Here is a 12,613-nt window from a genome sequence, read left to right as displayed (position 1 = left end):
ATACATTGTGGAAGATGAATGTGGTCTTCTGAGCAACTGTAGGCTCTTGTGGCATCTTGAATGTCATCTCACCCTCTACAAAGAGGAAGCTAAGGTAGTAAATATTGTTCATGGCATACTCCCTGGTTGCTGCTTTGGCCACAGCTGTTAATCTGAAACATGAAAGACCAATTTAGACTAAGTTGAACTGGTTTAACAGAATGGATTGGAGGGTTAAACTAGGGGCCACTACTCTGGCTGCCCTTCCTGTGTACGACTCATTCTCCTACTTGCCTGCTGAAGAACTAATTAAAAAGAAAGGAACTAGTGCAGCAAAAAGTCCAGGGCACATCTACCCTGGCAAAGTTACAGCACCAGCAGTTGCACACAATCAGCTGCCTGCGCAATAGTGTGTTCACACTTGTGGCACTTGCAGTGGTATTCGGAGTGGTGCCTTCTGGGCAGCTATCCCACAGAGCATCTTTCTCTTCTACCACTAAGACTTATGGGAAGGCTGAGGCATCCTGGTTCCTGTCCCAGTGACCTGTGATGCATTGCTTCGCATCCCAGAAATCCCTGTGCTTCTGTCTGCATTTGGTGCCATCTTTCAACGATGTGTACTGCGCAGCCTGCTTTTTTGGGTTGCAGGAATCGATCCAGGATTGTTAACCCGTGTGCTGCTCACTCCGACTAACATGTCGTGAGTGGCATTGTAGTTGACTCCGTGCACCCACAAGGGGGAAAAAACCTATAAACCCCCCCCACTGGACTATATCCCCTGAACCAACCGAACTGAACTCCACCACGTGAGGGTCATCCTGTCCCCATTATCCGGCCCGCTTATTTATACTCATGACTGCTTGTCACCTGTTATATGAGTGAGGTACCCCCACTACTGCCTGACAGTATCTTGATCCCACCCACCATACACCCCGCATTGGGGACATTGCAGACTGTATCTGTTATGTGCTGTCCAATACCAAAATAATGACGTCTCTGTATGCTCTGTATGTTACCCCCAAAGACCAATAACTGGCGTTTCAAACTCTGCACCATTTATCTTTAAATATTCTCTAATAAACTTTTAATTCCTTAAACTACAAAGGCAGGAGGAGTGTGACATCTCGCCACACGTAGTAGCTACGACACGAGATTGCTTGTGACATTCATGGAGGTGCTGACCACAGTGGAATGCTGCTTTTGGGCTTGGGGAAAAAAGCACTCGGTGGGATCACATCATCGTGCATATCTGGGATGACAAGCAGTGGCCGCAGAACTTCTGGAGGAGGAAAGCCACATTCACGGGACTGTGTGATGAGCTCGCCCCAGCCCTTCAGCGCAAGGGCATAAGAATGAAGGTTGCCCTGTCGTTGAAGCGCTGTGCACTGTCGAAACTGGCTACTCCAGATTGTTACTGATCGGTTGTTAACCAGTTTGGAGTGGGAAGGTCGACCGGTTGGACTTGTGTTGATGGAAGTGTGCAGGGCCGTTAATCGGATCCTGCTTCGAAAGACCATGACTCTGGGCAACGTGCGTGACATTGTGGATGGCTTTGCACAAATGGGCTTCTATAACTGCAGAGGGGTGATATTTCAATTCTGGCACCAGACAGCCTAGCCATCGAGAACATTAATTGCAAGGTGTATTTCTCAGTGATTCTCCAGATGCTTATGGATCACTGTGGGCATTCCACAGATACTAACACAGGCCTTTCTGGAAAGGTGCATGACACATGCATCTTTCAGAACGCTGGCATGTTCAGGATACTGCAAGCAGGGACTTTGTTCCCAAACTAGAAGATCACCATAGGGGAAGTCAAAATTGTGATCCTGGGAGACCCTGCCTACCCTTAATGCTGTGGCTTATGAAGCCATACACACAGCAACTTGACAGCAGCAAGGAGCGGTTCAGCAACAGGCTGAATAAGTGCAGAATGACTGTGGAGGGTGCTTTTAGCTGTTTAAAAGCCTGCTGGTGTGGTCTCTATGGGAAGCTGGACCTGGACGATGACAATATTCCTATGCTTATAGCCGTGTGCTGTACATTCCATAATATTTGTGAAGGGAAGGGTGAAAGCTCTGAGGGCTGGACCACAGAGGAACAGCCAGAGACCAGGGCTGTTAGAGGGGCACAGCGCGGGGTCATAAAGATCAGGGATGCCTTGAGGCAGCAATTTGAAGCTGAAAGCCACTAATGTTTGTTGCTATGCTTGGGATTGCGGTGCTTGTAATGCTAGGAGGTGGTTGGTGCCCATGATGATGCAATAAGGGGGTTTAACATATAAAGATTTGCTTTCAGACCAACACAATTCTTTTATTAAAAGAAAACCAGAGTCAAACAAAAAGTCAAATAAAAAACAGCAGGGAAGAAAGTCAGAGGAGGTGGAGGGGTTCTGGGATGGCTAAAGATTTGTTTATGTCCAGGGATCCTATCCAACCTTCTCCTTTGGAGTACAGTGCAGTAGGTACTGTATTTCAGCAGGGCCAAACCCCAGAGGGATTGGCGGCGGGTTATATTATTTTGTGGTGCCCGAGCTCCAGCAATATTCAGGGCCGGGGTCCCAGCTCCAGCAATATTTGGAGCTGGGTCTCTCCCCCGGCCCTGCCTGGAGCGGGCCTGGGCCCTGTGGGTCTTCTCTCCCCCCTTCCCCCCCCCCAGCCTTGCCACATCCCTGCCTGGAACAGGTCCCAGCCTCCACCTGCCATGCCCTCCCACCCCCATGGTTCTTTCCCTCCTCCCCCATGTCCCTGCCCGAAAGAAAGCAGTGCGCGCCTCTCCCCTGCCTGATTGTGCTGCCGGAGGAGCACATTCCTAGGTGGAGCCCTGCTCTCGGCAGCAACTGCTATCTGCTGCCCCAGGGTCCTAGTGCCCACAACCACTAATGGCAAGGCAGGCTGCCCTTTACCCTGCCCTTCCTCCCTAGCCCTGAGCCTCTCCAATGCCCCAAACCCTTCATCCCCAGCCAAAGCCCTCATCCCCCTGCACCTTAATCCTCTGCCCCAGCCCTGAGCCCTCTCCTGCATCATGAGCCCCTTGTCCTCAGCCCCAGCCCCAGCTGTCATCCCCCCACACCCAATCCTCTGCCCCAGCCCTGAGCCCCCTCCTGCATCATGAACCCCTCAGCCCCAGCCCTCAGCCCCCCCGCACCCTAATCCTGTGCTCCAGCTCTGAGCCCCCTCTTGCATCATGAATGCCTCATCCTCAGCCCCACAGCCCGCACCGCCTCCCCCTTCCCACACACTCCCTCCTGCCCTCAAACTCCATCCCAGAGCCTGCACCCCTCACTCCCTCCTGTACACCCACCCCCAGCCCGAAGCCTGCCCCCCTCCTGCAACCTAATCCCCAGCCCAGGACCTGCACCCTCGACCTCCTCCCCTCACCCCCAGAGCTTTAGGCAGGTGGCAGGGGTGGGTTCTGGGCACCACCAAAATTTCTACAAACCTGCCACCCATGAGTGGGTAGTGGGAGTCCACAATGCTTGACTGTAAGGGGGGAAGAGTGGAATGCTGCAGGTATAGACTGGAGACAGGAGGTTGATAATAGTGTTGGCAGTGTCTGAGGGGAGGATAGGAAAGAGTTTTGCGACAGCAGCAGGGAGGGTGGATGTGGAGCTGGCCGGTTTGAAGAGCTAGTATTGCCTGGAGTGTGTCTGCCTGGCATTCCATAACATTTAAGAGCCACTCCATGGCTTCATTCTGGCATGCTGCATTCTCCTTTCAGTCCCTCTTCTCGCCGCCACTCATTCAGTTCCTGTTTCTGGGTGGCGGAGTGCATCATAACATCACTCAGAAAGTTGTCTGTAATTTTTCTTGGCCGCTTTCTAATTCTGCACAGCCGTTCAGCTGCCAGTAACAAAGAGAGAGACTGGGCTCCCAAGGTCATCTCTGTAAAGTTTAAATGCAACATTTTACAGAAACAATATTGTTTGCAACACAGACAACACTGATTCAGTGCTTTAAAACACAGTCAGTACTCACACACTTGTCACTAACTGGCTGATCCCAGGCAAGTACACATGAGCCACAAGACCCCCCAAATGATGAGTAGCTGCAGGGGCAGGGTAAATCAATCTTCCAGGACCCTGTTGTACACTGGGCATGTGGCTCTTGGGGAGAGCCAGCACTGTAGTCGGGGCCTGATGATCATTCCTTTCACCACACTTTCCACAGGATGTGATCATTACAGAAAATATCTCGCTGCTGAGGGTGAGCAGGGAATCAGCGGAGGGTCACCTCCAAGACTGCAGCTTCTACCCTGGCCCCTATGCAGCTTGCCTGTGTGCAGCAATGGTGGTGGTCCACACCCCCCGGCCCCCATGATGGCACAATGATGCAGGTAAGTTATTGTTAGTGGAGCAAGAAACAAAGCAGCTCTACTGAAGAACCTGCAGCAGCAGATTGCCCAGGATGTCCACGAGAGTTTCCTGGAGATATCTGAGGGAGATTCCTTTGAAGTGAGGGAGTCAATCAACAGCCTGTTCTGCTGCTCAAACTTGGTACATGATAGAAGACAAGCCTGATTTCTGCAACCTTCCTGCCCCCAACAACTCGCTTCAGTGATTCGCAAAATCAGATTCACTTACCAGGGTCGCTTCTCCAGTCTCGTGACAGCTGTGGCTGGCTAGCTTCCTCCAGAGTTTAATAATAATAATAATAAAAAAAACCAAACCTGACTGCATGCCTCCAAATCATCCTCTGCCTCTGAGTCCACGTCCTTATCTAAGGCCATGGCTACGCTGGCACTTTGCAGCGCTGCAACTTTCATGCTCAGGGGTGTGAAAAAACACCCCCTCCTGAGCACTGCAAGGTACAGTGCTGTAAAGCCTCAATGTAATCAGTGCTGCAGCGCTGGGAGCGCGGCTCCCAGTGCTGCAAGCTACACCCGTAAGGGATGTGGTTTACGTGCAGCGCTGGGAGAGCTCTCTCCCAGCGCTGGTGCTCCGACTACACTCAGTGATGCGTGCAGTGGTCTCAGCGCATCTTTCCAGGTGGCCATGCCTGCTCCATGCGCCAGGCGATCCCCCACTGCCGCAGCGCTTTGAAATTTCAAGTGTAGCCATAGCCTGAGATTTTCTCCTCCTGGCTCTGTCCACTCTCGACTGGCACATGAGCCACCAAAGTATCCACAGTAGTCTTTGCAGTGGGGGTGGGGTCGCCACAGAGTATCTCGTCTAGCTCTTTGTAGAACTGGCAGATCATGGGCGTCACACTGGAGCCGCGGTTGGCCTCTTGCACCTTATGATAGGTGTTCCACAGCTCCTTCACTTTGACACTGAACTGCAATGTGTTCCGGTCATGGCCCCTTTCTGTCATGCATCATGAAATCTGTCTGTAAGTATAATTCCTATGGCTGGAGCGCAGCTGGGACTGGACAGCCGCCTCTCCCCAAATGCTGATGAGATCCAGCAGCTTGGCATTGCTCTAAGTGGGGGATCGCCTGGCGCATGGAGCAGGCATGGCCACCTGGAAAGATGCACTGAGAGCACTGCACGCATCACTGAGCAAACAGGAAGGGGACTTCCAAATTTCCAAAGGAATTTTACGGATTGGGGATGACGGTTGGTCACTGTGAGGGCAGGGCAGTAGTGTTCAAACTGATCACCAGAGAGGTTAGAACAGGCATTGTGGAACACCTCCTGGAGGCCAATCGCAGCACTGTAATCACCATGTTGTCTACATTGGCACTGCAGCGCTGTAGCCCCAGGACAGAAAGCTGTATGCCTCTTTTTGGGGGGTGGGTGTGTGGTGTTCCCCTCCTCCCCCGATGTATCGTGTGACTGTGGACAAGGAACATAGCCTCTTTCACCTCCATTTCCCCTTTAGTAAAATGGTGATACTTGCCCATGTTTTCTAAATAGGTTTGAGAGCAGGGATGAAAGGAGCTGTTCAGATACTGAGTATTAATGTTTTATAAAAGTTAAAAAATAAATAAATGGAGATATCCTATCCTGTAGAACTGGAAAGGACCTTGAAAGGTCATTGAGTCCAGCCCCCTGCCTTCACTAGCAGGACCAACTAGTAAGTTTGCCCCAGATCCCTAAGTGGCCCCCTCAAGGATTGAACTCACAACCCTGGGTTTAGCAGGCCAATGCTCAAACCACTGAGCTATCCCCCCCCCCCCGTAAAAGTGTGGGTTAAGCGTTAATGAAAGCTGCACTGCTGCCGCGAGAGCGATTCAGAGCCTGAAGGCATAGTAGTTCCGATTGGTATGGCATCCTGCTGGATTAGTGTTTACATGAAACAGTGGTTAATTTTGGATACTGTATTCAATTTTTAGCTTATGCAAAGCAGGCATATTAGCTTGTAGAGAGTAATCCACTTATCTCCCGTATGAGTTTAGTGAACAGGATTTCTCTTCCAGCCTCTTCTTTAAGGTCTGAGAATGGTCAAGTATTAACTCCTGGTGTTTAAGCATTCCCCAGGTGAGTTGGATGATGACCCAGCAACCTTGTGACTGTGAATCAAAGTAAATTCTATAATGTACTCTTAATTTATAAAAAACCTAAATCTTGTATTAATGGAAAGTGGACAAACACACTGTCCTCCTTTCTCACTGTAAGGTAGCTTTTTGCAAAGTAAGGGATCACGGGAAATTTCATACATCATTTACATGATGCTCTTTCTCCTCACTGTAACTGTTGTAAAAGAAAATAACTAAAAGTAGGATTGTTTGATTTACACAAGCATTGTGCACAAATCAATCTTTGAAAGCCATTTTTAGTAAACTTTAGATTTCTTATTTTTGATAGACCTGATACAAACCACTGATCAATATGGTTCACATTAAGGATTGCAAATCTTTGCTGTGTGTTTACAGTAGGAGTTTATTTGCTTCTTCCTTGACTTTTCAAGCCTTAATAAGTTTTTACACAATTAAGGCAAGTACTGATTTGCAACCCAGTTCTTCTGGTCACTCCTCTTGCACTGGAATATTTCAGGGCTGGTTTACACTGGGAATTTACATTAGCATAACTGCATTTTGGGGTGTGAAAAATCTGCATCCTTCAAAGACGTAGCTAATGTCGACCTAATCCCTGGTGTAGACAGTGCTAGGTCGACGGAAGAATTTTTCTGATGACCTAGCTACTGTTTCTCAAGGAGTGGATTACCTACACCAATGGGAGAACCCCTCCCATTGACATAGGTAGTACCTACTACACTGAAGTGCTACAGCAGTGTCCTTGCAGCAGTTTAAGTGTAGACATGCCTTCAGTATAATATTTGTAACCAAACTAAATATAGTGGAATGGGAATCTGACTGTGTTTCTGAAGAGGACTGATAGGATTGCAGCCAGTTTTGTATGTAGGTAGGTAAATAGTGTCACTAAACTAGTTTAGACTAGCGTAGTTTAATCTGTATCTTCAGATGGAATTCAGGTGTGGTAAAATGTTTCAGGACACAAGCAGAAAATATTTCATAGGAATGGAAGCTGTTGGTGAGATGTAAACAAATTACCTGAGGTGGTAATAGTGTTGCTGATTCATGAGCAAGGGGGTGTGATAGCTATCTTACTCTCAAGCATTAGAACGATCATATGCTGGGTTTCTCAGGAACTTCTCTCATGAAGAATCTGAAGAGTTTTGATTCCATTGTTTCTTCATGTGAGCAGTGGGTGAAGTCAAGCATGAAGTAAAAATGGTGTTGCTCTCTGGGAGGGTAAAAATGTTGGATGGTTTATATAGCCACTTAGGTGGCCATCATAGAATCCTAGAAATGTAGCACTGGGAAGGTCCTTGATAGGTCAACTAGTCCAGTCCTCTTCATGAGGCAGGACTAACTATTATCTAGAGTAGACCATCCCTACCATAATGGTAGAGGGAGCCTCTGATTCATCACCAGCAGACCTCTTGAGCGCATCTGACAGATTTTGAAACTACATTGCATGAATCACTGTAATATTTAGAAGTGGGAGTATAGTCATAGTCATGCTGGCACGTGAACACTCAATTCTTGATGAAAGTTGGCAGTTAGCCTGTTACGGGACAGCGTCTACAATATTCCACAAAGTGTCCTTCAAGAAGTTTGCTACTAACCTGTCTCCTTCATAATAGACAAATTTCATCCCAGTTGAACTTTACAGGCTTCAGTGGAGTTATGCTAGGGATGAAATTTTCATTCACATTTTGAAAAGGTCCCTCTTTAGGCGGATTGCTTTGATTAGTTTCCCTTTCTGTCACTGCTTTGCTGTGACAGCAGTGAGTAGCTGAATATAGGAGTGTGTGAAGGGACACTGATATTGGCTGGTGTGGGCGGAATGGTGGCTTTATTACCTGAATTTTCCCCCCTTGTTCCGTTTGTCTGTTTTAAACTGCTGTTTAAAATGAGGATTTGAGCAATGCAAGACAGATGGGGAATTTAACTGCTGTATTCATGCAAATACTAAGACTGAATTATTTATAACCTGCTCAATCTGCTGTGATGGAAATACATTTGCAGTTAAACGCGCGCGCACACACCTTGCACGTCATTTTCAAAATTTCCATCTTTTAAGATTTGAGAGCTCAGTTAATATTCTGTGTAGTTCAGTTATGGAGCAACAGTGCACAATTATACTGTTCAGTTCTGGAAATGGATGCCATAATCTCATGCACTTCTTCATTTCGATGCCTATAACACACAAGCCCACATTAAAAAGCTTTGTGGAGATTTTTAAAGGCATCAGTTGAATATGCCCTGGTGTAAATTACTTTTGGGTCACAAGTTGTGGTTTGAAGATTTCCTAATGCCACCAGTATCAGAGGAGAAACAATCCAAAATTCAAGCAGGAAAGCATGTGCATTTATTCCCTCAAGATAGTGCTCTTTTATCAGATAGGGATAGTTTTGCCTGAGGCCATGTCTACACTTAGGGTATGTCTACACTTGCAGAGTTTTTGTGCTGTAAGTTTCACTGGTGATAGGGAACCTGTGAAAGAAAAGCACTGGTTTGTGTACTCAGTTCCTCAGGTATCAGTGTTTGTTTAGAGTGGAAGCAGCACTTCATCCTCGATGAGAGCAGCTCCCTAGGGTAGCTATCCCACAGTGCAGCTCTCTCCATTTTGATGATGGGCCTTGTGGGAAAGGCAGGGGGTGTGTGTGATTGTGAGCCTGTACAGCTTCCTCTCCCCAAACACTGATCAGCTGTAGTAGCTCAGCATTGCTCCAGGCAGGGGATTGTTTGCTCCATCGAGCAGGTATTGTCACCTGGCCAGATAGGTGAGCACTTGCCAAGAAAACAGGAAGGGGAGTTTCAGAGTTCCCAGGACTTTACAGGGGTGGCATCAGAGCAGCAGAGCTGCTGGCCAGAGTGGTCACCTGGGCACTGTGGGATATCCTCAGGTGGCTAAAAGCTGTGTAAACAGGAAGAACATGTCTTCACTTGCACATCACCGCAAAAGCATCACCAGTAAGAGCTGTATGCCTCTACGCCTGGTGAAGATGGTTTTCTTTTTGTGGTGAAACTTCTGAGTTTCACCGCAAAAAGTTATTGACAAATGAAGATGCTCCCATAGGTTTTGTGCAAAAAAACTATTTTTGCTTTAAGTGGCAAGTGTAGACATGCCCTTACAAGCTTACAGCGGCACATCCCTGAGTGACAGAAGTTTTGCTGATGAAAGTACTAGTGTAGAATGGCCATAATCAGAGCAACTTCTCCCACAAAGCACCTAGAGATTTTCCTCACAATGGTAGAGACTTGAATTGGCAACTAAGGGATCTGCTGAGCAATATTTTTCAGATCTAGTAATGAATACAAAACCGCTTGGTTTTTTTTCCCTTAATAGCTATGGCATAAATCTTTTTTTTTTTTTTTAAAGTAAATAAAAGGGAGAAAACCAAACCCTTGATGCAGTCTGACTCCTTAATTCCTAATGAATCATTAGGCCAAATTTTTATTATAAATCAAAATCCTCTTGTTTAAAAGGGTTGCTTTAATTCTGCATGCTCTGTAGATCAGCCACAAACACAGTTCTGCCATACAACAAATGCATTCTCCTCTGTTTCTTTTCTTTGGCCTTATCTACACTGCCACTTACAATGCTGAAATTTTCTTTACTCGGGTGTGAAAAAACACACCCCAGAGCAGTAAAAGTTTCAGCACTGTAAAGTGGCAGTGTAGATAGTACTACACCACTGGGAGCCATCCCATTCACAGAGGTGGTTTTATTACAGCACTGGGAAAGCTCTCTCCAAGTGCTGGACCTGCGAATACATAGCCAAGTTAAAGCGCTACCACAGCGGTGCTTTAACATAGACTGTGTAGACATATCCTTAATGTTTTCCAGTCTTCTTTTTCAGAAGTAAGGTCTAGGCTGTTGTGAATAAGGTTATATTGACTTAATATTTTTTAAGTAGATGGTAAGGTATATTTGAGCTCACTGCAGCATGGCTTGCAGAATCCTGCATTTTTAATAATAGATCTTTGTTAGTGCTCGCAGTGTGAAATCCACATAACTCTTCTGAGTTCATCACTTCCCCCCACTTTATGGCAGTGAATTCTCAGTACCAACTTTCTTTTGGCAAAACTTGTATTGGCTTACACTAAAAGTCATTGTTGCAAGCAGTAAGGAGAATTTATTGTTGAGCTAAGAACCAGAAAACAGGAGCCTTGTAAAGCTAATCCGCTTCCAACAGTTTTGTGTTGAGAGAACAGTATAAACCTGCTGAGAACACGTTTTTCCCAAACCACAAAATCTGTCATTAATGAAACTATTTTTAAACAATTGAAGAACAAGCAAAATATTTCAATGTAATATGTCGCCAATATATTAATAGTTTATGATCACCCGTTTGCCTAGGTTGTTTTCAGGGTCTGTAATTTGACGCCTAATAGGACTATGTATACCTTAAAACTTCTGCTGACTGTCCTTCACTTCCTCTCTTCATTCTTTTAAATCTAATTAAAAGGCCTGCATTTGGAAACCAGTAACTTCTGTCTTACTCCAAAGTACAAGTTTCAGTCTGTTTGAATCTGGTGAATCTTCTTGTACTTGTGCTAACTGATGTTTTTTCTTTAGAACAGATAGTAATCTCATTTTGTTTTTTGCATTTAAAAAAATCTGAGGCAGCATTCTTTCTTTTGTGGTTAGATTCTAAAATGCCTGTTAAACATCATTAGGTGGGTGAGTGGAAATCCTGAAACGAAGGCCTTTTGTTTCCATTTATGAAAACTATATGAACAGTTGTTTGCAATGTTAATAAACCCTTATGGGAGAAAGGGGAGATATATATTTATAAAAAAATAAATCTGAAGGGTAAATGGGACTAATGCAAAAGTGGCACTTTTTTTTAAGAAGACTACATATAGAGATAAATAGTTAAATGAAAAATCTCACTCTGAATTAGTGCCCTGCCTCAAGGTTAGTTCTGGTCTCTGGAACTCTGCTCTCTAGCATTGTTACAAATTAAATCACCAGGTGCCAGCAGTATTTCAAGCTAATGAAGCTCTATTACTCATAGGGCTTGTCTACATCACAAAGTTGCAGCGCTGGTGAGGGGGTTACAGCGCTGCAACTTAGGAGGTGTACACATCTGCAGGGCATCACCAGCGCTGCAACTCCCTGTTTGCAGCGCTGGCCGTACTCCCGTTTTGTCTCGGGTGTAGAGGATCCAGCACTGGTGATCCAGCGCTGGTAATCAAGTGTAGACACTTACCAGCGCTTTTCTTGACCTCCGTGGAATAAGCAGGTATCCCAGCATACCTGAGGAAGCCTCTGGTAATCAAGCTGGTCTCCTTCCCCGGTTTGCTCTCGCGTTCCCCGAACCTCCGTGCAAGCAGGTCTCCTTCCCTGCGGTTTGCAGGGTGGTTCGGGGAACGCGAGAGCAAACCGCGGCGAAGCTGGTCTCCTTCCCCGGTTTGCTCTCGCGTTCCCCGAACCCCCCTTGAAGCCGCCCAACAGCGCTGCAGTATGGCCACATCTAACACCACTTGCAGCGCTGGTTGCTGTAAGTGTGGCCACTCTGCAGCGCTGGCCCTATACAGCTGTACTAATACAGCTGTAACAACCAGCGCTGCAAAATTTTAGATGTAGACATACCCATAGTCAGAAGTGCCTGAATTAAACTGCTTTCCAGCAAGTGTTTTGTGACCTCACTCGCACTGGATGACTGAAGAGTTAAGCCCTGCCTTTGTAGGAATTTAACACTGCTTAAGAGCAACTAGCAAGTTTTATCCACACTATTCACTGTTTAAGTTTTACTGCAAATCCATTTTAAAGGGCATGGGGATATTCTTGAGCCACAGTGCTGGCTAACTTATGTTCCCTTTATGCTACAATTACACCATAGTCAGGAGAGCTGGTTACTGCATTGTTCTAGTCCAGGGGTGGCCAACCTGAGCGTGAGAATGAGTCAGAATTTACCAATGTACATTGCCAAAGAGCCACAGTTGTACGTCAGCAGCCCTCCGTAAGCTTCCGCACCTTGCTTCGAGTGCCTCCCGCCCACCAGCAGTGCTGCTGATCAGCTCCCTCCCTCCCTCCCTCCCCTGCACCTCCAAATCAGCTGTTTCTTGGCATGCAGGAGGCTCAAAGGGAGAGGGGAGGAGTGAGGGCACAGCAGGCTTGGGGTGGAGTGGGGGCAGGGGCTGTGGCAGAGCCAGGGATTGAGCAGTGAGCACCCACTAGCACATGAGAAAGTTGGAGCCTGTAGCTTCAGCC

The 12,613-nt window shown here is 46.8% G+C and overlaps 1 protein-coding gene and 1 long non-coding RNA gene across 4 annotated transcripts in view; one reads left to right on the top strand and one right to left on the bottom strand.

Annotated features, from left to right (window-relative positions):
- Positions 1 to 12,613, top strand: part of RC3H1 (ring finger and CCCH-type domains 1) — a 116,516-nt gene that overhangs the window by 17,388 nt on the left and 86,515 nt on the right. The gene's annotated exons all lie outside the window — the stretch shown is intronic.
- Positions 498 to 9,198, bottom strand: LOC115655857. Its single transcript, XR_004001527.1, has 4 exons — positions 9,072 to 9,198; positions 6,515 to 6,520; positions 1,818 to 1,822; positions 498 to 510 (listed from the first exon to the last, which is right to left on the bottom strand). It is a non-coding gene; the product is annotated as an uncharacterized LOC115655857 (long non-coding RNA).

The sequence above is a fragment of the Gopherus evgoodei genome, chromosome 8 (assembly GCF_007399415.2).
Source record: "Gopherus evgoodei ecotype Sinaloan lineage chromosome 8, rGopEvg1_v1.p, whole genome shotgun sequence".
Taxonomy (NCBI): Eukaryota; Metazoa; Chordata; order Testudines; family Testudinidae; genus Gopherus; species Gopherus evgoodei.
Note: the sequence above shows the minus strand (reverse complement) of the source record. Positions and strands in the feature narration are given on the sequence as shown.